This window comes from Lutjanus erythropterus, chromosome 9, assembly GCF_056507025.1.
Source record: "Lutjanus erythropterus isolate fLutEry1 chromosome 9, fLutEry1.hap2, whole genome shotgun sequence".
Lineage (NCBI taxonomy): Eukaryota > Metazoa > Chordata > Actinopteri > Lutjaniformes > Lutjanidae > Lutjanus > Lutjanus erythropterus.
Window position 1 is genome coordinate 4,538,631 of NC_139325.1, and position 24,421 is coordinate 4,563,051.

General features: G+C 39.5%; 1 pseudogene; it reads left to right on the forward strand.

Annotated features, from left to right (window-relative positions):
• Positions 1 to 21,263, forward strand: part of LOC146320987 (uncharacterized) — an 87,097-nt pseudogene extending 65,834 nt beyond the window's left edge.
• Positions 21,264 to 24,421: the final 3,158 nt, after the last annotated feature.

Sequence of the window (24,421 nt, forward strand, 5' to 3'; positions counted from 1 at the left end):
GGCGCGAAAATGCCCTAAAGGGACATCCTGTAAGTCAGGGGTATTTGAGAGCAGCATGTACTAGAGCCACATAGCCAGAGGTTTAGTGTTGGTTGTTTTTCTTGTGTTCATTGGATATACTTTTCTTTACAGTACCGTAATTTCCGGACTATAAGCCGCGACTTTTGTCACACGCTTTCAACCCTGCGGCTTATGTAATGATGCAGCTAATTTATGCATTTTTTCTAACGGCCGCCAGGGGCGCTCGAGCAGAAAAGGTAAGAGTGAGACAGGTGGAATATATGTGTCGAGGAAGACGCAAGTTTAATGTAACTTCGCTGCGCTACCGTGTTGCTGCTATGTTACTGCCGCGTCTCAGTGACTTTTACCGGTATGTTTTTTTAACCAGCCCTTTTAGTGCTGTGTTACTACCGTATTGCTGCTGTGTTACTGCCGCGTCACAGGCACTGTTTGGAAAGAAAAGCTAAGGTATATTATTAAAACTTTGAAAACTCTTTCTGTGTACCGTCTTTCTTTGTAAATATCTCATGTTTCAATGTGGGCACATGCGGCTTATAGACAGGTGCGGCTTATGTATGTACAAAATGGTTTTTCCTTTAAAAATGTACTGGATGAGGCTTATAATCAGGTGCGCTCTATAGTCCAGAAATTACGGTAGTTTGAAGACTTTTGCGTTTTTTTGTTTGTTTTTTTTTTGTAGTTTTTCATTTTTTTTGATAATTCACACACATTTGCACAACTGAAATTTGCACTTTGAGTGGTGTCAACAATAAACCAAAAGTTCATGTCTCCTTTCACCACTGGACCAATTCCTACAGGATCATTTGAAGAGTTGAGTGAATACACAAAATGGCCTAACAACGCACAAGACACCCATGTAATGTTGCAGTATGGATACAGCAATCTGTAGGTAAAAATCTAAACACAGGTCCCACACCATTGTCCACCAGAACCAATGAAACATCTACAGTAGATGGAGAAACATAACTGTATTTATAGAGCAGAATAAATATGTTAAAGGAGATTCTTCTATTGACCTGTCCTTTATTTTTTGTATTTCATTTGGAAAAGGATTTATCACAGAGTGTACAGAGCCTTTGAAATTCTCACATAAAGCCCTTTTCCAGTTTTTTTTGCCACGTGTGCATATGCACAGAAAGCGGTAATTAAAGGCCACAGTCCTTGTGTACCATAGCTCAGTACTTTCAGTCCTCCTACTTCTCTTCCAGAAGTGAATATACATGAGTACTTTTTGACATATGCAGGTTTATCACCTCTAGATACACCAGTAATATTCACCTCTATAACATCTTACAAATCTAAGCTAACTTCTACACCAATCTGCCATCAGTTAGGTGTTCCGCTTTCCTACATGTGCCCTTCTTATCTTCTTTTAAAAGTGTAATGATATGCAAAAGAAGCAAATGAGCTCACATTTCTACTGTTCTCATCAGTAAAAGGAAGGGAGCTTGGAACATTAGTGGAGTCGTACAAAGTCTGCACCCACTGGAGTTATAAATTCAATCCATTTATTCTAAATCTGGTAGAATCTGTCTTTTTGAATCCTGAAAGAATAGGTCAATTTTTCCATTTTAAATATTTCCAAAATTATACCGTTCCAAGATTCCACTGTAGGTGGATACTGAATGTAACCACTTTCTAGTGATTGATTTTTGACTCTCCGCCAAAAGGGCCTGCAGCAGCTTTGTATCCCTCCTCTGTTTCATGAATAAAACGTGGCCAAAAAAAAGAGTCTTCAAATGCAGGAGTGTAGTTATAGAGTTTTGAACACTGTACACAGTGTTTTCTGGATAGCCTTCCAACATAAACTCAGTTTGTGGTAGTCCTAGAATATCTGGAAGTGGTTTGCCCCTATTGAACCACACTGTCTCCAACACTTCAAATTTGTATTCCAATATTTTTTATATTTTATACTATTATATTTTCCCAGCACTGTTTTCGCCATCCAACATTCTTACAAATAAAGGTGCAAACTAGAACCACAAAGGTTTCTGGCTGAGAAAGTTTTTGTTATGGTACTAAGGACCTTTGACAAACCCTTCATGAAAGACTAAAGATTTTAACAATCTGTGAAGAATTCTCTTCTTTAGGTGAAAACTGTTCTTAATGCAACCCCTACTCTTACTGTGGCAAACCCTGTCTTCAAAACACTACAGGCACAAAAGGTTCTGGGTAGAACCTCTGCCCTGCAGAAAGAACCATTTTGCAACCATTATTTTTATTTCAATCAGGAGAGACTAAGAGTAAAAGAGAAATGGTTTGTTGGCACGTGCATGATATGTGAAACATATATGACTTTGGCGGTTAGACCCGATTGAGGTGAAACAATATGTATATATATATACATATATATATATATATATATATATATGAATGGGGGTGATGAAGCTGTAGTGAAGAGAACCCCCAGGGTCTAGACACTGGTGGTGGTGGTGATGATGAGGGGCAAAGGCAAAGCAGAGACTGGTGAGGTGAAGTGGCTCCAGACTCCTGCTGCCTGGACCTGAAGACTGGAGGAGAGGGTGTCGGGGAGGATCGAGGTGAACATCTTGTGGCTACCTGGGACTGCACCCTTCCTCCACCCCTCTCTCCTCCTGACTGGAGGAGAGAGGGGTGGAGGAAGGTCGCGCGACTGACTGAATGACAACTGATGGAGCAAAGACAGAGACGATTTAAAGTTTTGGCAGCAGCAAATTGACTGGCTATCGCGACTGTGGCAAAATAGTTGGATAGTAAGTGATTGGATAGTAAAGACGGAGGTGAACGCCCACAAACAGCTGATTAGAGGGAATAGGAGGAGAGAGCTGGAGTAAAGGAAAGTTATGAATGAAGGCAGAGTAATAGAAGGTCTTCCTGATTGAACTTACGCTGAGCTACATATGTTGCAAGGAGATAGCTGAGGACCATTGAAAGCTGCCAATGCCTCCTCTCAAATCCCTATTCCTGCTTTCTTTTCCCACTTTTCTTTAATGTGCAAAGTGTTTTTATTTTAAGCATCAAAGAGAGTATTGTACAATTTAGAAATTGACTTATTTGGTATTGAACTGCACAATATACAGTAAGATTTCTGCCAAGACAAACATCCTGTCATACAATGTAAAAGCTGGCTTTCAGTCTTATCACCAGCAATCTGAATAGTTTATGGTAATTAGACAACATGTCAACACTGATACTGTAATGGTTTATTGATTTTAATATGATAAAGAGGTCTCCCCCTTGGGAGCATGAATGTGCTCAGTGAATTGTATTACAATCTGCCAGTAAGGTTCTGAGATATTACATTACATTTATTAGATGATGCTTTTATCCAAAGCGACTCACAATGAGTCCATTCAACCATATGGATGAACCCCAAAATTGCAAGAATCATGCAAGTACATCAACTTTGTCAAATAAGCTGCTGAACTGCTTCAAGTGCTACATTTAGGAACAATGAGAAAAAGAGATTTTTTTTTTTACCTTTTCTTTTCAGGGGCCAAAGTGCAATCTGAACAGATGAATTTTCAGTCTGTGATGGAAGATGTCTAGTTTCAGCTGTCCTGATGTCATTGGGGAGTGGAGCCAGGACATCAAACATGCTGGATTTTATTGCAGTAGGTATGCCCTCTTCAGTAGGGATGGAGCAACAAGTTGTTTGTCAGTTGAGTCAGACAACTCACGCTTACAAATGTTTATTGCAGCAGCAGAACATAGTTAGTTTGGTGTCTGGGCTCCGAGTGTTCATCACTCCTCAATATCTCTGTGTAAACATAATCTGTGAGGAGTGATGAACACTTATCTTGGACCCCCTGTCGGAGCCTGCGGGTGGATGCTGGGGTGGTGGTGGGGCTGAATGACCAGGCACTGGTTTTAGCGGTTTAAATAGACCGCCAGATTGGGATGGTGCATTTGCTATGTACGATAGACTGTGAGGTGTGTAATGTGTGATTGCGGTGCAGTTCGAGTTGACTGCCTGAACTAGTTCACAGGTGTTGCTACAGCGGACGTGCGGCTGGTGTCCTGGATGTAGGATAGGCCTGTGCGATCCGCAGCACTGAAGATAAGTGCTGGACTTGGATTACATTTGAGAAGCCACTGGTATCCAGTGTCAGCACATTCTCACTCTCACCTCTTCACAAACGGCAGTGGCACTACACTTCAAGTTAGGATGCTGTAGGTAGCCTGTAGCATCAGGTTTTCCTCAAGCAGGTTCTGGCCAAGTTAGCAACAATATGAAGTGAGTAAACATTTAAAATTAAGCCACAAACTAGGTTAGGAATCAAAACTACTTGGATAGGTGAAAGGAAAGATCTCGGTTTGGGTTAAAGAAGTGTGATGCTTACACAAGTTTACATATGCAAGTCCTGTAACATCTCTTAAAAAGAAGTCAACGTCGAGTATTGGTGTCCACTAGGTATATAAATGATGCTATTATCTTGCCTCAACATTTGATTTGTAGACACATGAACAGGTAAGGCCAACCACTAATGTTTTAGCTACACAGACCAACCACTAATGTTAGCTATGCAGACCAACAGCTAACATAAGCTGCACAGTTTTACTTTAAGAGTACTATTCACACATTACACTCGAACTTCAAGTACATTTTAATATATAAATATGTATAATTACATCTGTTAATCTAAGCATACATTTGCACATAAAGGAAGGAATAGCTGGAGAAATTATTAATTCTACAAAGACCCTTAAAACATGAACTATTTCTCCATATTTGGTATTACAGGAATCCAAAAGGAACGGAAAGTAAGGTAATTCATAATTGTACAACTCAATACATTTTTAAAGTAACCTTCTCAACCATGGTGATATACGTGCTCTTAGTAGTTGTGAAGACATCTGTCTGTGGCTCAAAGTGTTGGATGGATGGACAGATAAACTTACTGATGGTCATCGTTTAGCCTCACTGAGCAAAAAATCAAATGTTACAGTCACTATATCCCTGGAAACACTACATGTTCCAACTCGGCTTCAAATCCTCCACAGAGTAAATGATCTGAAAGAAAATGTTTGCAGACTTTTGAACAGTGATTACCTGGTTGCACAAACTAACAGCGTGGCCCAACAGCTTTGTCACCAGGCCAAGCTGTTCTACAGCCAACGAGCTATTTGACAAAGGGCTTTTTGTCAGTTTGTTTTCTGCAGAGCTGTATAGGTGTGTTCACAAGCAGCAGTTTGGAGCATTTTCACCTTCAGTTTAGTGCAAAGCCATTTGGACTGCGCTGAGCTGGCCGACGGCTGGCTCTCTGTCCACTTTCAAGAGACTGGCGATGTGCTTTTATCAGACGGCATTATGGGTATGTTACACCAAACCCTGGCACAACATGAAAATGACACTGCCTTCTCCCCAGCACGCCAAATTGCTCAGATTTTATGGGAAATTTGGCTCCAGGGTGGGCTGAAACTAAATAAACAAAAATGAAACGAAACCAAATCAAACCCATTATTCAAACAAACAAACAACAAAAAAACCCTACCAAAATAGAAATTGTTTACCTGAGCTCATAACTCAAAACAGGAGCCAAATTGCACAACAAGAAAAAAAAAACCTTCCAGGCAATTTACAATAAAATTCAAACTGCAACAAAAATGTGCATGCTGACTGATTTGCAGATAGGAGTCTGCTGGAGCTGCTGGTACCACTCATCTTTCAGGAACCACCTGCACAATAACTCAGCTACCAATCAAAGCAGCTCACCTGGTGTCCAGATGACACACAACCATCATTGCAGGTCTGCAATTGCAGAGAGAGAAAAAGACGCTGACAGATCACAGCACAACACATTATATAGACAAATGGCATTTGGTCAGTACGACCACCAGCATGGACAAGGAGAAACATTAGCATTCATTTGGCGTCTAGCATTGGCAGACTAATTAGCAACCTATCTTGTACTACAGCTGAACAATAGGGGAGAGTGGGGTAAGATGGATCATTTCTTGCTTATGTTGCCCTCCAGACATGGAAAAATTACACAGAAATACAATAAAAGCGTTTCCTCTTATTTCAAGATGTCTCAGATAAATTGAAATTATAAGAATTCATCTACAACAAAGGGCCCTGAAAAGATGACCTTGAGAAAAAAGTGCTCCCGTGGTTCAACTTGCCCCATGTAAGGGATAAGTTGACCTAAGTCAGGAGGCAAATTGACCATCGTACATTAAGTTTACCGATAAAATATGATTAAATAAATTACTTTCCCTTTTATATTTTTTTCTTAAGCTATCATAAACATAAAACTAACCAAGTAAGATTTTGGCAGATTTGTCATTGCTAGCTTCAGAGCTACGCAGATCAACTGCTAATATTACAGACACAGAACAACCACTGACATCACCCACACAGACCAAATGCTACCTTTAGCTACATAAAACAGCAGCTAAGGTTAGCAACACAAGCCAAATGATAACTTTAGCTACATAAAACAGCAGCTAAGGTTAGCAACACAAGCCAAATGATAACTTTAGCTACACAACCAACCACTAACATTGGCTAAGATAAAGAACCACATGCTACCATGCACAGTGCGCACACATTACAAGACTTCAGGAGTCTCACAACGTTATTCTGGTCTCAGTGAAACCAGCTAATCTTACAGTTGCAAATTCACCATCACAACTGGTAGTTAAAAAATGCTTCACTGGGTGGAAATTTTGCCCATTTTGGCCTCAAAGGACGGAATGGACAAACTAATAAATCAAACAACAAGCACAAAACATTAGGCTAAAAAAATGAATTATATTTTATATTAAGATAAACTCTGGCTCCAAATGACGCCACCAGCACAAGATGACAGTGCTGAGATATTTTGGCTTAATGTTTTGTACAGTGGCAGGAAGTGGACACATGTTGTCCATTTCTATATACAGTCTATGGGTCCAACAAACCCCAAAAGCTAAAGAACACAGACCCCTGATATTACTGCCTCATTTAATCATCTAATCACATATTCAACAGACACACATTATCATTCATTTGGAATCAATTTTCTGGCAACTTGATCAATGTCTGTCCAATATTCACTCTTCCTTTTTCTTTCTGGCTCTTCACCTGCTAGATGAGCCACTAAGTTCACCAGCTGCTTTACCTTGAACACAGCTGTCTGCTGGTTGGAGGAGAGGCTGATAAGAGTTTGCACCCCCAAAAAACTCTGGAAATTGTTATTATGAACAAGCCTTTTTAAATCACAGTCAATTGGGCAATTGGTAATAAAAACTATTGATTAGTGAAGCTTGATGTTTAAGCAACAGAATTGTTCACCACTCTGTCCAATAATTAGCCAATTTTAAGGCAGGGGACGTGTTTACAGGCCTGGTGTGCTTGTATTTTGGCAAACTGAACCTAACAAGAATGCAATTACGCATGGTTCAAAACAAACAAAACCAACTGTAGGTGCCATTGCACTCGCTAAGCCGCGCATATAGAGTGTGTGTGTGTGTGTGTGTGTGTTTTCAGCTCTCAGACTAGAACTGCAGGACTTGCGTCTGAAGCTTTATTGAGGCAAGCTAATCCATGAGCTGCAGGCCTCAGCTGCCATCGCCAGTCCGCTAGGCTGAAAATAATTACATTTTAAATGGCTGTGCAAACAACAGCCACCACATTAGCGTGTTAATTCAGGCCAATCACTTCTACTGACGAAAAAAAAAACAAACAAACAAAAAAAAAGCGAAATAACAGGAAGCCTTCACTCTGTCCCCCACAGACTGATAAATGCACAGTAGTCTTCCATGCCCCGGGTGACCATTTATAACATTTGATTATTTATTTATTTCCCTAAATCTGCATAATCATTTTGGCTATAGGTCATATGCGAACAAGATGGGGAGCTCAGAATAGCATGCATTATTCATGACTTGCAGGATACAGTGGGTGCCAGAGGTTTACAAGATATGTGAGTGAGATTTACCAAATTCATTCTTTTCTTTATCGCACAAAAGCTTCTTGGACTGGGAGTACCTGGGGCACCAGATAGAGCACAAAGTGTGTAATGAAGAAAATGGTAAAGAGATGAGGTAACCCAGATAAATAAATCGCTGTGCCCTATCCTCGCTGTTACGCTCGCCCAGCCCCATTCGAACAAGAACGTTTGACTTCGTAGCGAAATCTCCCCCTTGTGTGAGGTGGATTTATTGCCTGTAGTGTTAAATGATAATAGATAACTTGTGTAATAATAAACTTGTGCTATCTACCAGCAAGTTAAAAATACATCCTATCTGTAAATCATGCCGTGACAAAATGAGGGAGAAAATCAGTGACCGAGTGCGCCGTATCATCTCATTACACATAAAATGGCTTGGACAAGGTAAACTTTAATGGCAGATATCAAAAACCGAGGAGTCATCTGTGCTCTTAATATTGCAGTTGTTCTGACTCATCCTGCTATGTACTCAGAGGAGAAGAGGGTGCTGCTCATGTGTGTGTGCGAGAGTGTGTGTGGATGGATGGATGGTGTGATAGGAGAGCCTTAGATCAGAGATAAATGACTTCATTAAAGTGTAAGTCTCAGAAAGCTGGAATGAGCCACATCTCCCCCTTCTGTGCCACTGCAGATTATGAACTCCATAAATCAATACATTTCTGTAAAAGGATAATGTTCCCCTGCCTGCTACATCCAACCTCCAACAGTGGGGCTGACACAGCTGAGGACTTTCCACATTCTGTCATGATTTCTGGTTTGAGAAGACGCTAGGGATGCAGGGGCACGGGTAACGACGTCGGGTTCGGGGGGGCTGGCAGGTTAACGCAGCATTATGTTGGCAGTGAACATGTACTGAGATGCAGTGACTTGTCAAGTCAGGCTCACTCACGAAAAGTAGTTTCAATTTATGAGTTTCTTGTCAGCAAGCCTTTATTGTAGATGGTGCTCAAACTAGATGACACATGAAGACATGAGCCCTGAATTCTTCAATCAAAAATAGATAACTTTTGCAGGAACACAACACAGCAGTTAAAATGTGGAAGCAGTCAAGACCAAAACAAGGTCAGCTGTAAGCAAACATGCCACAGAGTGCTGAATGCTGTCCACAGGCTCCATGTACTATAAAAATGAAAAAGTTGAAAATTTCAAGGCAATGGATGGATTTGAGTTTTGACCAAGTTTAACCAGATACTGTTTTGTTGAGGTAATTTACTTTGATTCTCTAGATAAACTTTTTTTTTTTACTTAGAGTTTCTAAAATTCAAAACTGTGAGACATCTGGTTTGCAGCTCTCAATTTAAAAAAAAAAAAAAAAAAATTAGCTTCTAAAACTTAAAGATTCAAATGTATCTCAAAGAAAGATTAAAGGTCAGCAGAACTTTTTAAAAGTGTATTTAAAACATTAAGAGTATGAGTTAGTTTCAACTCTTTTGTTCTTTTGTTGTTCTAACAGTGTAGTGTGAAGTATGGAACTTCACTGATGAGTAACTGCCAGAAAAGCCAAGGAAACCACAATTTGCTGGACAGAGCATGTGAGATTATGTATGTAACCAATTTTCTGGCAAACAAAATTTAAAGGACTCACCCATATGGATATCATAGCTTAATGTCATTAGCTAGGGAGTAATTTTTTGGCCCCCAAAATCTACTCGGGATGGATGAGAGTAATCTATCTGGGTAGTTTGCTTCATCATGCTGCCACCCCTTTTTGGGTGAAAACAACCACTTGAATTTGACTGGTAGTCAATACAAATTTTGAGGTCTTTGCCAGTTTTAACACATAAAATAAGAAAAGCATATTGCTTTTTACACTCTTAGAGTGCCATATAAGGGTTAGGGTTCATCTAAGTCTTCCAAAAGGTTTTCTTCCTGGAGGGCTGAGGTTCTACCCAGAACCACTTGCCTTTGAAGAACTCATTTTGAAGAAAGGATTTGTCAAGGGTTTTTTGTAAGACTGAGAGTTCCATGAAGAACACTGTATATCCGTCAAGGGATCTTTGTAACATACTATAAAAAGGTTCCCAGTGTGTGTGTTCCCATAGAATATAAAAGGGTTCTCTGTAGAACCCCATGAGTGCGTTTTTATTCGCATCCTTAGAAGGTCAAAAGGTTCTGGATAGAACCCCCAGAGAGGGTTTTGGGTAGAACCATTACACCACAGAAGAGGCGTCGAACCTCTCATAAGATATTATCGGTGAAACCTTTTACAGATGGTTCTAGGTATAACCTTTCACGTTGGGTTCTACGGGGACAAGCCAAAGAACTTTGTATGGTTGTAGTTAGCACCTTTATTTCTAAGAGTACTTAGAGTAGTTATTAGGAGCTCACATTGTATCGCAAATCGGGTGAAGTGTCTTTGCTGATCAACAGCTGGTGCTAAGAAATTAAGAAATAGATTCCTTTTCAGTCCGTTTCCATCAAACAGGATGGTCCTGACATGTAAAACCGTATTACCATATTCAATCTTCAAGTAATATAGTTCAGATATCTGTTACTTTTTATATTGTTCAGACACTTTATTTTGCTGTTTTGGTGCTGTTGATCCAAACTTCATTCTAAAAGCAGGGTGTTTTGTGGTTGGGCCATATTGTTTCACAGTAAAAACTCCATCACTAAAACTCTTCTCTGATTTACTTTGACCCACAGTCACACATGACATTTACTCAGTTGCATCATTAACTAACCTGTGATTAAGTCTCTGAGTGAAAACAGGCTCTGGAAAAGCAGCCATTCACTTAGTGTCAAAGGGCAGCGTGGTCATTCAAGACAGAGACGTGACATAGCTGCTCTCATCCATACTTAGGACACATCCATACAGTTATAGGGATCAGATTCCACAATTACAGTTTAATGAACACTTAACCACATCATGACCACTTATTGTAACCAGCAAGTGGGTATTTTCCACTGTGGATTTTCAAGTTGATGTTCTTACTTCTTTGTCTGTAAACATGCCCCCACCCCCTGACTGTCCAGCACACCACAATCCAGACGAGACATCTGAACTGACACAGCAAGACAGACTCCGGGGCAAGGTGAGGTTATGAAGGTTCATTGCTTTTACTTCCAGGAACGAGTTGGCATGGGGAGGTGAATGGCTGGTGAGGCCAGAAGAGTGAGGGGGGATGGCGTGAGTAGGGTCGAGTATCCAGGGTGGCAGTCATATGAGGGAAAGTCCTAAAAAGATCAGGAAAATACAGCTAAGGACAGGCTAGGAATCCACAGAGAGAATCATGATACAATACAGTATATGGTGTGAAACTATACTGAGCTAGACAGCCTCTCTAGTGGAGGCATTGGTCCAGCAATGAGCAGAAGAGCTGCGGTTGATTTCACAGGAGGGCTGGTGAACTGATGGGAAGCAGGTGAGCAGCCTGGGAGGTGATGATTGCAGACAGGTGTGCATGAGGAGCAGGGAGGAAAAAACAGAACATTAAGGTAGTGCTTAACACAGAATTTTGGCATTGAGTATTTGATGATGCTTATGTCAGCTTACCGGTAATCTGTGAATACAAGTTGAATTTAGAGCTTAAAAAAGAAGCTAGCTGCAGACTCTTCATTAGTAGCCCTGTAACCGCATGGTTGGAGCTCCACTTTATTCCTCCAGGGGCTGCGACAAGACAACCACAGACCTGTGTTTTTATGGGTAATTTCAGCACCTAATGTTAGGGATAGGCCAATGCCTGAATCTGGTCACCTACATACATAATAAGCAGGTTGGCACCTTGTATACCCCCCACCACCGTCAGTGTATGTGTGTTTGTGGGTGAATAGGTGAATAGGTGAATGTTTGCATGTACTGTAAGGCACTTTGAGTTGTTGGAAGATAAGAAAGGTGTTATATAAATACAGGCCATTTATTAAGAGCCAACCAACAACAGGAATCTCAAAGACCATTTTTGGAAGAGCTGGAAAATCCCCTCATTACCAATGTATGTTGTACTTGTTGAGTCTCTTTCGTAATCCTATACAACCCCTACTGATATTTTTGTTAGAATCATGTCGTAAATTTTTTGGAACCTTGTCTACAACTAGTCTCAATTACCACTGGACCAATCAGCCTAATTTTTTATGCACATTCATGTCTGTATGCTGAGGGACCTCTGTGATTCAGAATTCTTGAAAAACCTTTTAATGACTTTTATACCTTTTTGTTTTTATGGCCAGAGGCATTATGTTTTCAGGTCATCTCATTCTTGTGAACATGGTATCTCATAAGTGGCTTGGATTTAAAGATGAACTGATTAGAGTTGGTGGTCGAAGGTCAAGGTGACTTGAACTTACTAAATATTTTTAGCCACACCTCAAGATTGCATACACTAACTAGAAGAGTGCAGATCCTCGCTGCGGAACAAACGGTGAAGCATCTACTGCAATGCCACCACAACTGCTGGATGCATCCAGCAGAGATTTGCAAAGTCCAGCATAAACATGACCTCCAGCTGAAACAAAATTTCAATCTGAAGCAGTTCACTTGCAGATCACTTGCGGCCCCTAGTGGCCAATTAAGAAGAGTGAGAAGTCAATGGTCGTATAAAACAGAGCAGTCGAAAAAATAGAATTACTACCTCACAGTTTTATTGCCACCAACCAGCAACCACCACCTTCATAATGTATTTAATACAGGACTTTGAAAGGTATTAAGTGTATGTTTTGGTAAAATGAAAGTTCTCATCATATATGTATGATTCCAGTGAATAATGTCCGAGTAGAAACATGCTGTCTTCACTTGGGGACTATTTACAGGAGGAGGGCAGAGGACTGATAGAGAGCTGAACCCGAAACTGACCTTTTGGATATAAAATGTCATCACTTCATCATTTTATCCTGTGAGATTTGTGTGTAATTTTGTCATAGTGAGTGTGTGAATTCATGAGTTCTGGCCAAAAATGTATTCCGTGAGGTCACAGTGACCTTGACATTAGTTCACCAAAATCTTATCTTTGAGTCTAACTGGTCATTTGTGCCAAGTTAGAAGAACGTCCCTCAAGGAGTTCTTGAGATGTCGTGTTCACAAGAATGAGATGAGAGTGGGATGTATGAAACATTAACTCCAGACAAGCAGCAGGTCCGTTGATCACGCACTCACCCACACACGCCAACAACAGTCCTGTGAAGGCTATGTGAAGAAGAAAGGGTCAAAGTGTGATGCATCAGTGCCAGAGAGAATAAGAATGGAATATCTGCTTTCGAAGTAAAGAGCTGCACAACTCCCTGAAGGACTTCATTTCTGCAACAGCCATGGTGCCTCTGCTGGACAAACATTTTAAATCGACCAGCGGGTTTATAGTCCGCCATTTATGTCCCATGACACAAGGCCAGGTGTCTTGTTGAATTTTAGGGCAACCACAAAGTTTTATTGACATATGGCTCCCACAAAATGCCTGACTGATTTTTCATGTAACTACATTCCTCATGCCAAGAAAGTTTGGAAACTGCTGTAATAGGCACTAATAGACATAGAGAATAAAACTACAGGACTGTGTGCTGATCTGGTCTGTTGAAATATAAGAGCCCCTTCAAGGAGAGGAGTTTTAATATTAGCAATGACGTTCTTGTGAATATAATGTAATTTCCCTTCTTGTATTGTTTTCATGTTATCTCCGGCTGGTGGTGGTCATGTACAGAAAACCAATTTTGTTATTTCCCCCGCATTCATGACACTGAAAACGGATACAGTGTTAAGAGGCTGTTTAGAATATAAGCCCTCAGGTGAAATGCAACTAATATTCAGGTTTATATGCTTCAAATGGCAATATGCACAGTCTGCTTCATCCTGATTAGAAACAAATAGTCCCTGACAGCAGAATGCATAGTAAGTGTCTGCACTTAACACAGTAATCAGATGAATGTGACAAGTAAGCATGCTGAGCATGTACTTCAAATAGACATGATATCAGAATGTACAGGAGACTGTCACGTTATAATACATTTCTTGAGAGATGGTCTCTGATTTTCAGGGTGAAATCTTTAGATTATTCCTTATTTAATTTATGGTAATATAATAAACTTTATTTGCTGCAAAAACAGTTTGTAAGACTGGCAACTCTTTCAGACTCTGCAGAATATTCATTCATTCATTCATTTTCTGTAACCGCTTATTCCGTAAGGGTTGCTGGGGCTGCTGGAGCCTATCCCAGCTGACATTGGGTGAGAGGCGGGGTTCACCCTGGACAAGTCGGCATCACAGGGCTGACACATAGAGACAGACAACCACTCACACTCACATTCACACCTACAGGCAATTTAGAGTCACCAATTAACCTAGCATGCATGTCTTTGGACTGTGGGAGGAAGCTGGAGAACCTGGAGAGAACCCACACAGGCACGGGGAGAACATGCAAACTCCGCACAGAAAGGCCCCGCCCCAGCAAGCCGGGGGATCGAACTCAGGACCTTCTTGCTGTGAGTGTGTGTTCTTACCGTGCCATCCCTCTCTGCAGAATTTATGACACATATTCATCAGATATGTGTGTCTGTTTTAATATTTGTTTTTGCCTTTGTCTTCTTTTCATAAGTCCTTTCTAACTAAATTCTCAAGTTCACTCATAACACAAGACAGGTCGATCATGTTCACCTTCATTTTTATAAAACAACACACAGCCAGTTCTTCCTCAGACATCGTGTGCACAGGTATGGAATGCTAAAGTACATGTTGTCAAGAGCTCGACTACTTTAGAGATTTTTAAAAGGAAATTGGCATCACATTTAATTCATGATGTTTAATTATTTCTTGACATATACACAATTATGTTACTTTTTAACATATTGTTTATGTATTTTTTGTTTTCACTGGATCATTTGAGAGTTTTCTTTCTACTAATTGTGTGTTTGTCACTTTATGTTTTTCATAAATTATATTTGGGCTAATTTTGATTGGCATTGTTTTTGTTTGTTTTTACCTAAAAGGAGGGGAAGTCCCTTGTATAAGCCAGTGACCTCCTGACGCATTTATTTATTTTTCCTTTCGGTATTGTATTTTAGTGCAGATTTATGTGTGCAAATAAAAATAAAACTTCCTAACTCCACAGGAGGGAGGTTTAGGTCCATATGCAGGAGAATGAGAGCCATTTGCAAGAGATGAGAAATATCAGAAATGAGTTATATCATAATCAGGGCCTATTTTCCTGAAATATAAAGTGTATGTTTCTAGGGATAGTGATGTACTGGTCTCTTTGGTCAAGACACATCTGTGCTTCCTCCCACTGTACAAAAATGAAGCTAAAATATCCCAGATAACAGTGCTGCCATCTTGCATTGGTGATGACAGTTGGAGCTGCAATATTATTGTCCCGCCCATACACCCAGACCCGATCATGAACAGGGCTCGGCTGTCATGACATGAAACCCTAATTATATCGCAGGGGTATTCAACTAAAATTCAAAGAGGTCCATTTAGAGAAAATTTGCTAAAGTAAAGGTCCAAAACATCATAATGTCTAACTTGTGTTATGAGTGATATATACTGAAGTAGTGTAGTAGTCAAACTCATTTTGGTTCAGGGGCCACGTACAGCTCAATTTGATCTCAAGTGGGCCGAACCAGTAAAATTAAAGCATAATCTATCGATTATTCTGCCGATTAATTAAGTAATCAGATAAGAAATATTGCATGTTCTGCATTTTTTTCTATTACATTACTTTTGTTTTATTTAAGAACAATGGTAATATACAAAAGAGAAGATAAGACAGGTCTATTAAATGAACAACTATAAATTGCAAAAGTAAAAATACTCAGTAAAGTAACTTTACTTTTAATGTAGATTTACTTTTACTGTATTTACTTTACTTCAGCACAAAGGTAAAAGTAAAGGTAGTAATGTCTGCAGAAACCACAAACAGAAGAGTGAACTAACTCTTTTAACTGAAACAGTCACCAGAATGTTTTGTTCACATGTTGAAATCACAACATTTTTCTTCTGGAGCAGGACAGACGCTCCCAGACCCCCAGAGGACAGGGGACAGAGGACAGAGGACTGGTTTACCAACATGACACCTTTTTCTCCTCTTATGAGTTTGCAGGTCTGTATTTAGTCATCAAAAAATAAAGATAAAAATACCATTAAAGTACAACAACAGCAATAAAAATGTTGATTTTTCAAAAAAGGAAACAATAACATGCAAAATATTTAAATTGTAATTAAGTAAAAACACTAATACCACAATGTAAAAATACCTAAATAAATAATGTGAGTATTTTTTCCATCACAGCAGGTCAGTGATCAGTGTTTCAGTGTGTGAAAGAGTTCATGGACCTCTGACCTGTTCTTCATATGCAGTCTGAGGTCATGTGGTTCAGCTCAATGTACTTTTGCCTAATTTGATTATTCTTGAAATAATTAACAGGTTTTACTGTGAATGATTAATTTTTACTTTTATAGATTTGTTCGCAATAAGATATTGACTGTATGTAGTGACTTTTATGTTCTGAACATTACTAGTACTGCTACAAACAACATTTAGTCATAATTAGAATATTCTGTTCTAATCCTGTTCTGAATTTTTTTTTTAAATAAAAAAAAACCTTATTCAGACTGAAGGCTTCCAAAACACGATGCATGATGAACAGGTGATTATGCATTTCACAAGTTCAATCTTTGTGTAATGTTTTATTTTAATGGTTCAATGGGTTTGGCAGTGGGTTTCATGAATAAACTTGTCACAGAATTTACACTATTTTTATCTTCTAAGGAACTTCATGATATCAACACAAGTTGTACCTCTGTTCTCCCTGCCCTTCCTGTTTTTCTGTGTGAGGAAGTTTTTATAGTGTGTGGTAAGAAAAATCAGGCCCATTCTTTATTAATACATTCATGTTTTAATTTATTTCTAAGGATTACCTAATCAACATTTCTGTACATGTGCCAATGTTAGCCAACCAGTAAGCAGGCTAATTTTCAACTTGCAACATTTCTATGACAATCAACCGTAATCAAAATTCTATGCTCACCACAGCCTTAGTTTCCATGGTTTTTCAGTGGATGTGATTAGTGAATGATCCTTCTTTCATTCTTTTAGGATGAATTGGGTGAGCCAGATCTTTGGGATGCATCAGTGGGACTCCGTACAACTGTTAGCAACGATGCTATGAGTCTCACTCTGGTTCGTTATCATTCTGTGAAAATGTGTCATCCTAGGTTCAGATTTCAAAAATGTTGTCTGACACACTTATCATTTTAGTGCAATAAACATGTCTAACAAAATCACTGTATTCTCTGTAGAGCTATCTGCTAAATAAACTTCACCAATGCAAAACATGGACCAAATGTGTTTGTTTTTGATAAAATCTATATCTTTGAGAAACATTAATGAAGATGTGTAGATCGATAGATAAATTGATAGATTTAGGCAGATTTATTTGTACATGTTTGTTAGGGAATTTTCCAATCTTTAAGCAACATGCTAAGGCCTTGGACATATTGAGAGACCTACACTAACTTTTAACAGACATACTGTCTCCCAAGCCGACGTTTAACATCTAAACATAATAAGAGGCTATATTGTCTTCTTACTTACGCAGCGAGGAAGAATATTATATTGCAGTGGATCAGTGAAAAAGTACCAACTGTTAAAGGCTGGCAAAAAGTGGTGTTTGATCTAGTACCATCAGAGTACCTTACATGTACATTACATTTAAAAACAGATCAATTATATAATGTTTGGGAACCCTATTTGAACTACGTAGAGCCTGGGGTCTCTAATATCATGTTGCAGGGATTTTCTTGATTGCTCATACTGCACATTTTTACTGTAACCCTGGGTATTATTTATATGGATATGAGCTAGTGTTCTGGTTTTTTGATTTGTCTGTTTTGTTCTGTCTGTTTGTTTGCTTGATTTGCACTTTATTTCTGTGGACCATATTGTGTATCCATTCTTTACTTGTAAAAGTTAAAAAAATAATAAAAATATTGTTAAAAAAAAAAAAAAATCAGACATACTGTCTCTCCTTCAGACAGTAGATGCAGCCGTCTTCTCCTTTCAGATAAACAAGGGAACAACCTGATAGTGTTGCTATGGCGGCTGAGGTTGGAGAGGCGTTGTCTTGTCTCTCTGAACGGAGAAGACGGAACTGTAATCTGGTTTGGATAACACAGACCCTGAGTTGTGGAGCCAGGGGCATGGACCTGTGGTCTCAGACCTTGTGTATTCATAATTCCTGTTTTTGGATTTACAGACCAATAGAGACAATAATTCAGTGTGTTGGGTCTGACCTTATTTGGGCATAGGTTCAACATGACCTTGTCCGTGACTGATTAAAGACAATCTCAGAGGACTGAAGCTCCAGAACTGAAGGGAACATCAATACCAACTGTGCACTGGTTATTACTTCATTCTCCTTGATCAAGTATTATTAAACCAGTTTAAGCATAAGACATATTGGACTCCTGTGTATTTCCTTCTTCTGATGTATGGGGGAAGGATAAAATCCACAACAGTGTTTATAGGTGACTGTGTCATTTTCCTTCTTCACTTTGGGGTTCATGGCAGTTTGTCAAAATGATAAGTAAGACCCTAACCCTAACTCTTAGCTGGGTTTGTGGTGAATAAACGGATAGGATGTGGGTGTGTTAAGTACAGGTCATAACATGCAAAAAAAAAAGACTCAAATTAACACTTAAAAAGTCACAAAACTGTATCAAACAGAGCTGGGACTATGCTGAAATTCGTTATTTATGAGTTTTTGAACAGATTGCTCTTACCATACTGTACAGGTGTGTCTGATCATCACCAGCTCTGCCTATTTCCTCACTTCAAAATAAGGAGGTGGAAGATTTCCTAATAGCTGCAATTTCCCAACAATACTTTATGCTGATGACATGACATCAGCTCCTGTAACTGTATAAAAGAAAAGCTCAACATTCAGAGCAACACAGTAACAACCTCCTCAACCGTCTGAGAGACAGTCTGCTGAAGTTGTGAAGACTTGAAGGTAAATATATTAATGTTTGGTTTTGTGTAAGGTTGGTGAAATGGTGATGTTGCTGATATTTTGGAAAAGCTGTTGATGTGAAAAAGTCTTGAATGTTCTCTTTTCACCAGGTGTGATCTCTGTAACCATGAGGAAGGTTTTCTTTGTGCTTGGATGCCTCCTGAGCCTCACTCTGGCTCATCCTGTAAGTGTAACAGTCTCATACTCAATATCAATACCAGTGTTCTTATATGTTCATACCATATAATGTTGAAATAGTATACCTCAGCCAATATCAGACTGTGTGACGTATTTTCTCCAGATGGAGGCAGAGCACAAACGACTTGCTCGATCAGACTCTAACTCTAACTCTGGCTCCAGCAAGTCCAATGAGGTAAGTGCTTTCTCTACAATTCAACATTCAACACACCTGAATGTCAATCACTGTAAAATTCCTGAGAAACTTCTCTGCTGCATATCTGACAATGTATGTTTTTGATTTTCTTGAAGGCTGCCACCACCACCCGGGCAACAACAGTAACCCTACCATCGATTTCTGAACTGCTGAGGACATTAATCCAGGTCCTCCAAATCCCACCTAGTACTACTGCAGCTACTACTACAGCTGCTGCTACAACTATCTGAAAATTAACCATAAGTCAGTTTTAACCTCAGCTTTGTTTGTATCAGGTTTCAATCTCCTTTCAAATTTCAGTGATGTTGTCTTGTGTTTTCACACTCATCACTCAAGTCAGTTGTATTTCATCTAAACATGTGGATGGATGGATGGATGGATGGATGGATGGATGGATGGATGGATGGATAGAACACTGCATTCATGGTTTCATCCCATTTCACATCTGGGGAGACCTTTCTTGTTTAACACAATAATACTTATACTACATCTGATTTCTGCAATACCATCTCTTGACAGAGCATCACATGCTGTTAAAAAATCTTCTATGCATACTTTGTCTACAGGTACTCATTAAAATATATACATATCACTATCAGTAATAAAGGCTTTTATGTTTGCACAGTACATGTGTCAGGTTGCCACTTAGTATCCATCAAACAGAATGAAATTACTTGCAGGAGATAAAAGGCTGCTGACATTTTACAGTCCATATAAAATACTTTAAATCAGTTTGTATTAATTGCATCTTGCCGTAAATAATATCATCAGTTAAGTATAAAGGAAACAGTTTTAGAAATTGTTGAATGCCAAGTGAGTATTTTTACATTGTCATTAGTCAGACCTATACAGTACTATGTCAGCACTGGAGAAATGTCTGGCTCCACACATTATTTGGCTTCTTTATATTTCTTTAAACCAATCACAATAGTCTTGGACAGTGCTAAACCAGACAATTTTCATAGGGGTGGCCAGACTGAGACCATTAATCAAACAGGGGTGGCAAAGAAACTGATATCTTATTACCATCCTTCTACTGCACTCGCAGAGTCCATTGGCACTTTCACTGGTGGCGCACGTGAACTACTACTAAGCAGGTAGGTAAAGGTACACCAAAGAGGAAGCAGAACAAATAGCTGGTGAACATGAAGCTACATGGATGATGAGGCAGGGAGGACTTGCTCAAAGGCAGGTTTATATAGACTAGGGAGCTGATTAGGCTCTTGGGAGCAGGTGATGTAAGAGAACACTACTGTTGGACAGGGAAGGGAAGTGGCTTTTTTGGTTTGGAAAGTTTTATAAAAAATGCAGGAAAATAGGTGACATGTCCTCTTGAAATCTTGCCTTTTCCCATGGTGCCTGAGAAAGATCAACACTCTGGAACTATTAGAAAACACAAATAAGCAAAACACAAGCAAATTAAGAAAGTCAACAATTTGATGTCCTTAGCAATCAACTCTGTCTCGTCTGTTGTTAAAGTTAACATGTTGGCTCATCGGTTTACCTGGAAACTTGTTGTTTCTTTCTGTGGCCACTTTGTTGTTGAACATGTTTTAATCGGCTTGTGTTTCATTACTTTGCAGAATTTTAAACTCATTTCTGCATTTTTACTGTAAATAATTGAATAGGGGTGCATCTGAATACATTCCTGGGGAAAGCACAAATAATGTGATGGAAATAGACATTTCTTCTCCCCAAAGCTGGTCATTATTGTTCAGGATGAAATAATTTCCAAAATGTAATGTGGTCATGTTAAGAGTATAGCTCTTTTAAGTACATTGGAGCTGCAACGATTAATCAGCTTTAATTGCCAACAATTTTAATAATCAATCAGTTGGTCTGAGTAATTTTTTAAAGACAACAAAGGTCAAAATTCTCTGATTTCATCTTTTTACACATGAATATTTTCTGTTTTGTTTATTCCTTTATGACAGCCGCTGCAGCCAATGAGCTTCCCTGATTCTGGGGAGGAGGGACTGGCTGGGAAACAACTCACTTAAACCATGAACTGTATATAAAACAGGATTGCAAACCTTTTAAATACAGTCTATGGCTCCGACTCACTATATGGACTGCTGGCCTCATTTTTGCTCTCTTCATATACATGATCTCAAAAATTCTCTCCCACATAATTGGAAACAAGTTGTCATGGTTTCACATGTAGCTCCATCCTGTCTACAGAGGTTCAATTTGAATATTTCACATCTGAAAAATCTGATAAAAGGAAAATGATGTTTTGACCCTTTTGTTTTTTCACAGGGATGGTCAGGAAAAGAACATCCATCTTATCAAAAGTGGATGACTCTGAAGGGATGTTATCTGATATGTGTAACAGGCAGTTATTGGTCCATTGTAAAGGTAATCCAGCATAGGGGTCTAATCCAAATCGTAATTTGTGTCACATCAGCCTTGTCATTGTCCACTTTGTACTCTGTAATGAAGAAGAATGAGGAGCAAGTAAAAAAAATTCTGCAGATTATATGTTTTACATCAATTTGCTATGTTAGCTTGTTGTTGGTGGATACTAAATTGACTCAACAATAAAAATCAATGGTCAGGCTTTTAAAAAAATAGCACACATCCCCTGACATCTGAGTTCAGAATAAAATTTGGCAAAGGCAAATTCATTTAGTAACGCTACACTTCATCCCCTGAAATCCCTACGAGAGTCAAACTCAGCCCTCCTTTCCCTAAACTCCATTCCTCCAGGCCTCCGGCGTGTGGTGAGCACTTCACCCGTAGCTATCCGCTGATCGAACACAAACTTGTGTGTAATTGTATAGAGCTCCTCTCCCGACCTTCTCTGTCAGGAGAGAAATAGGGGCCATCATTCATCCTTGCCATTACCAGCCTGCCTGCCGTGAATAATGCAATTTGTATCCTCTATGGAGTGCATCCAAAACAACAGGCACTCCAATAAACAAACAGCAGATTGCAGTAGAAATCCACTTACAGGGGCAGCCTGGCAAACGCCACGGCCATTAGAAGCCCACTCAGGTCCCATCATTTCAGTCCGATAGATCCCTACCTTATCTGTTTTAGAGTAGGCCTATGATAATGAGCCTGCCAGCTTCGTTCTGCTGAAGTGCTGGATCACACACATAAACCCAGGAACACGGACAGGGATGCACACACACACACACACACACACACTCACACACACAGTCATGCAAGCGAGCTTTTCAGTGGAGATTTGTGGTACCTGAGAGTGGAGGTAAAGGTCAGTCTTTGACCTTTTGTGGGCACTAACAGCAGTGAGTCGGGACTGAAATGGATCAGTCAGGCAGAGAGTGAAGTGTGTGTCCGTGTGAGTGTGTGTGTGTGTGTGGTGATGAGGACTGATGGATGCATGGAGTATATTAGAGGAACACAGCTTGTAATGGGAGCTGATAAAGTGCTTTTGCAGAGTGATGTCACACTCTGGGTTCTTTCGCTTATAATTAAAATGCACATATGTTCATTCAAACTAAATGCAAATTTGCATATTTTACACTTGTTTTATGGTAATTAATTTTCCTTTTTTTCTCATTCTATCCTCAATTCTTTTGGCCTTGCAACACAGCTTTAAATACAATACACTACATGTTTTTATAGCTAATAAAAATAAAACAAAATACGAATTTTACACTGTTAACCTTTTACTGTAAATTTACAGTAATTAACTGACAGCAGTTGTTCTCATCATATTTAATGTTCTCCACATGATCTTGTTTCTTTATTGCATCCATTCCTAGTGTATTTTTCCTAGCATATGTGCTCTTCAAGTTATTGTAAATATGTATTTCCCTTCATGTTATCACATAGAAATTATTTTTGAAACAAGAAAACATGACTTGTAACCACTAATGGGCTCAAGGATGGAGCATGGTGGCACCCCTCTAGTGCCCCAGTGTTTGAAAAAAATGTGTACAGGTACCCTCCAGGATGCCCCTATGGTAGATAGAACATGATGAATGCCCTCTACAGTTGCCAACTGCAAGATTATTCTAAAAAGTGTCTTCTAGAGTAGCCCTTAGGGCAGACCAAATGTGAAAAAGTGACCCCTGGAGTGCCCTTTGATTGGACAAAATGTTATTGTATGCCCTATGGTGCCCTTTGAGTTGACAAAATGTGGTTTAGTGCCCTCTAGAGTGTCCTTTGAGTGGACAAAACATCTAATAGTGCCCTCAGGAGTGCTCTTTGACTGGTTAAATTGTGATTAATTGCCTCCTAAAGTGCCCCCCAAGTGGACAAAATGTCCAATAGTGCCCTCTAGAATGTCCTTCGAGTGGACAAAACATCTAATAGTGCCCTATGAAGTGCCCTTTGTGTGAACAAAACGTGACACAGTGCCCTCTAGAGTGCCCTTCAAGTGGACAAAACCTCTAACAGTGCCCTCTGGAGTGCTCTTTGAGTGGATAAATAGAGATTAAGTGCCCTTTGTGTGGACAAACATCCCTCCACTGGATAAATCATGAAAGAGTGCATCATGACTTTTTGGTGTCCCATACAGCTGCTGCCCTTTTTGTCTTTTTTTGCCCCTGCCCCTCAGACGGCCTGTCCACCACTGCTTGCATCTGAAACCTTAATGACCATCATTTTCCAAAGCATCCAGATGTTTTCTGCAATGAATGGGCTCTGTGAACTCTTCTTCTTGCTCTCTCACATTCTCTACTCCTTGCGATATCGGATGCTCCACCATACAACCTAGTGACTCTGCAGGGATACTGGGAAATATAAAGAAGATGGCCTCCCTGATCAGATCACTAGGTTCCAGCATTCCATAGAAATGGAAAAGAGTGGTGGAGTGAGATCACTGACAAGCATATTACACTCTGCCAAAGGACAGTAGTCTAGTAGCTCTTTATGATCAGTGCAGACAGCGTATACTTCCTGTCAGACAATAAACCCCCAATAAACAAGATGGACAGACTGGCATTTTTCTGCGACAAAGTAGATAGCAGTGGCATTGTGAATTAAAATGAACTTAATCCTTAATTCAAATCCTGCTAAAGACAAATCTTTCATTATTTTTCTCCAGGATAACACACTTTTTATAGTGTGCCATTCACTTTAACTTGATGTACAACAGTGTTGCTTGGCTGGGAGTTAAGCGCGGCAATTGATTCTCATATCTTATCACTGTACAAAAAAGTCTGTGCCTCTTTCAATGGCAACA